Genomic DNA, 3,950 nt, shown 5'->3' on the forward strand with positions numbered 1-3,950 from the left:
CTGGAGAAAAACAAACGACACATAGTTAAAGATACCTGGTAACTTCCTGTTGTTCCATGGATTCTGGCCCATATGACACCATTCATTCCTGTGTTTAGACTCAATAGTGCATTGAAGCCAAATGAAGGCGGTTAAGATGGCGTCTCATGTGGGAGATTTATGTAGACAGTTTGAGCTACTCCAGGAAGTGACGTTACAGGCTAGCTCAGTGCTGCCCCCTCTCATTAAGTAACTCAAGTTGAAGGCCAACTGGGGTACTGCAGGCTGCCATTAGACATAACATGCAGGCTAGCTCAGTGCTGCCCCCTCTCATTAAGTAACTCAAGTTGAAGGCCAACCGGGGTACTGCAGGCTGCCATTAGACATAACATGCAGGCTAGCTCAGTGCTGCCCCCTCTCATTAAGTAACTCAAGTTGAAGGCCAACCGGGGTACTGCAGGCTGCCATTAGACATAACATGCAGGCTAGCTCAGTGCTGCCCCCTCTCATTAAGTAACTCAAGTTGAAGGCCAACTGGGGTACTGCAGGCTGCCATTAGACATAACATGCAGGCTAGCTCAGTGCTGCCCCCTCTCATTAAGTAACTCAAGTTGAAGGCCAACTGGGGTACTGCAGGCTGCCATTAGACATGACATCCCATTAGCAATGCACACTGAGTTAACAAAACATTATGAACACCTGAGCTGTGTTCGAAAGCCCATACTGACGTACTGTATACTACATACTTAATGAGTATATACTATATACCGAAGGTGTGGACTCGAGTCACAAATATGATGACTTGCAACTCGACTTTGACACCAATGACTCGCGACTGAACTTGGACTTGAGCCTTATGACTCGACCTGACTTGATACCCTCCCCAACCTGACTTGACACCCTCCCCAACCTGACTTGACACCCTCCCCAACCTGACTTGACACCCTCCCCAACCTGACTTGACACCCTCCCCAACCTGACTTGACACCCTCCCCAACCTGACTTGACACCCTCCCCAACCTGACTTGACACCCTCCCCAACCTGACTTGACACCCTCCCCAACCTGACTTGACACCCTCCCCAAGCCCAAATATTAAAAATGATGCTATTAAAAAAAAGTGTGCAACTCTTCATTTAATAATTAACGGATTACAGTTTGAATCGGACAGCAGCCAATCAAATTGTGCCAGCTGAGAAAAAGTTGATCTTGGCAGTCCAGAGGAACGTCGGTGGGTGAATTCAGATGGAGCCCTTGGAAAGATGATACACAAAATTATTATTTTCGGATATAAAGACGACGCTGTATCAACAAAAACGGATTGCAACTTGCAAAACATGCGGGAAGAAAATTACAGACGGAGGCGCAACAATTTCCAACTTTGTTTGACATTTGAAGCTGCACAAAGAATGGTAAGTCGTGGCTAATATAGCCGACAGCTATATTTAGATTACTTTACTGTTCCTAAATGCATTGACATACGTTAGCCTACTGTAACCACACAGAGTGTATGTGTGTGTGTGTGTGTGTGTGTGTTAAGGTTGGGCGATTGTGTACATCGCCCGATTGCGCCTTCTTATGGCTACCCATGTATTTCCATGGAAATATAACGTTTATTTGGAAAGTAATAAATATATAGATATTTTTAAAAGCATTCATGATTTGCGTAAATGTAATATACTAACTATTACTCTTGTTAAAAATATGAAATGGTATTACATTTGGTGAAGAGCACGTTATGACTTGTTTAGGACTCGAAACTCAAAGTTTAGGACTTGAGACTTGACTGTCTTGACTTGGTACTTGAGTGCTAAGACTTGAGATTTGACTCGGACTTTCCTGTCTTGACTTGGGACTTGACTTGGGACTTGAGTGTTAAGACTTGAGACTTACTTGTGACTTGTAAAACAATGACTTGGTCCCACCTCTGCTACATACTTTTAGTTAATTTTACTGTAAACGGAACTGGATCCTTTCAGTTGAGCGTACTAGCTCTTCGCCTGTCTACCGGAAGTTGATGCTGCTGCTATGCAACCTCTTGCTAGCTAGGTAGCATAACAAATTACTACCACATTTTACGACTTGGGGTGTAAATTCAATCTGGAGTGCCAGAGTGCGCTCATAAATTGTCTGTTTGTAAATTCAGAGCGATGTCAGATTGTCTGTTTGTAAATTGAGAGCCTTGGCAGATTGTCTGTTTGTAAATTCAGAGTGTTGTCAGAATGTCTGTTTGTAAATTCAGAGTGTTGTCAGATTGTCTGTTTGTAAATTCAGAGCGTTGTCAGATTGTCTGTTTGTAAATTGAGAGCCTTGTCTGTCTGTAAATTCAGAGCGTTGTCAGATTGTCTGTTTGTAAATTCAGAGCGTTTTCAGATTGTCTGTTTGTAAATTCAGAGTGTTGTCAGATTGTCTGTTTGTAAATTCAGAGCCTTGTCAGATTGTCTGTTTGTAAATTCAGAGCGTTGTCAGATTGTCAGTTTGTAAATTCAGAACTTTGTCAGATTGTCTGTTTGTAAATTCAGAGCGTTGTCAGATTGTCTGTTTGTAAATTCAGAACGTTGTCAGATTGTCTGTTTGTAAATTCAGAGTGTTGTCAGATTGTCTGTTTGTAAATTCAGAGCGCTGTCAGATTGTCTGTTTGTAAATTCAGAGCCTTGTCAGATTGTCTGTTTGTAAATTCAGAGTGTTGTCAGATTGTCTGTTTGTAAATTCAGAGCGTTGTCAGATTGTCTGTTTGTAAATTCAGAGTGTTGTCAGATTGTCTGTTTGTAAATTCAGAGCGTTGTCAGATTGTCTGTTTGTAAATTCAGAGCGTTGTCAGATTGTCTGTTTGTAAATTCAGAGCGTTGTCAGATTGTCTGTTTGTAAATTCAGAGCGTTGTCAGATTGTCTGTTTGTAAATTCAGAGCGTTGTCAGATTGTCTGTTTGTAAATTCAGAGTGCTGTCAGATTGTCTGTTTGTAAATTCAGAGCCTTGTCAGATTGTCTGTTTGTAAATTCAGAGTGTTGTCAGATTGTCTGTTTGTAAATTCAGAGTGTTGTCAGATTGTCTGTTTGTAAATTCAGAGCCTTGTCAGATTGTCTGTTTGTAAATTCAGAGCGTTGTCAGATTGTCTGTTTGTAAATTCAGAACGTTGTCAGATTGTCTGTTTGTAAATTCAGAGTGTTGTCAGATTGTCTGTTTGTAAATTCAGAGCGTTGTCAGATTGTCTGTTTGTAAATTCAGAGTGTTTTCAGATTGTCTGTTTGTAAATTCAGAGCGTTGTCAGATTGTCTGTTTGTAAATTCAGAGCGCTGTCAGATTGTCTGTTTGTAAATTCAGAGCGCTGTCAGATTGTCTGTTTGTAAATTCAGAGCGTTGTCAGATTGTCTGTTTGTAAATTCAGAGCGTTGTCAGATTGTCTGTTTGTAAATTCAGAGCGTTGTCAGATTGTCTGTTTGTAAATTCAGAGCGCTGTCAGATTGTCTGTTTGTAAATTCAGAGCCTTGTCAGATTGTCTGTTTGTAAACTCAGAGTGTTGTCAGATTGTCTGTTTGTAAATTCAGAGTGTTGTCAGATTGTCTGTTTGTAAATTCAGAGCCTTGTCAGATTGTCTGTTTGTAAATTCAGAGCGTTGTCAGATTGTCTGTTTGTAAATTGAGAACGTTGTCAGATTGTCTGTTTGTAAATTCAGAGTGTTGTCAGATTGTCTGTTTGTAAATTCAGAGCGTTGTCAGATTGTCTGTTTGTAAATTCAGAGCGTTGTCAGATTGTCTGTTTGTAAATTCAGAGCGTTGTCAGATTGTCTGTTTGTAAATTCAGAGTGTTGTCAGATTGTCTGTTTGTAAATTCAGAGCGCTGTCAGATTGTTTGTTTGTAAATTCAGAGCCTTGTCAGATTGTCTGTTTGTAAATTCAGAGCCTTGTCAGATTGTCTGTTTGTAAATTCAGAGTGTTGTCAGATTGTCTGTTTGTAAATTCAGAGCGTTGTCA

This window comes from Salvelinus namaycush, unplaced genomic scaffold (assembly GCF_016432855.1).
Source record: "Salvelinus namaycush isolate Seneca unplaced genomic scaffold, SaNama_1.0 Scaffold2111, whole genome shotgun sequence".
Classification (NCBI taxonomy): Eukaryota; Metazoa; Chordata; class Actinopteri; order Salmoniformes; family Salmonidae; genus Salvelinus; species Salvelinus namaycush.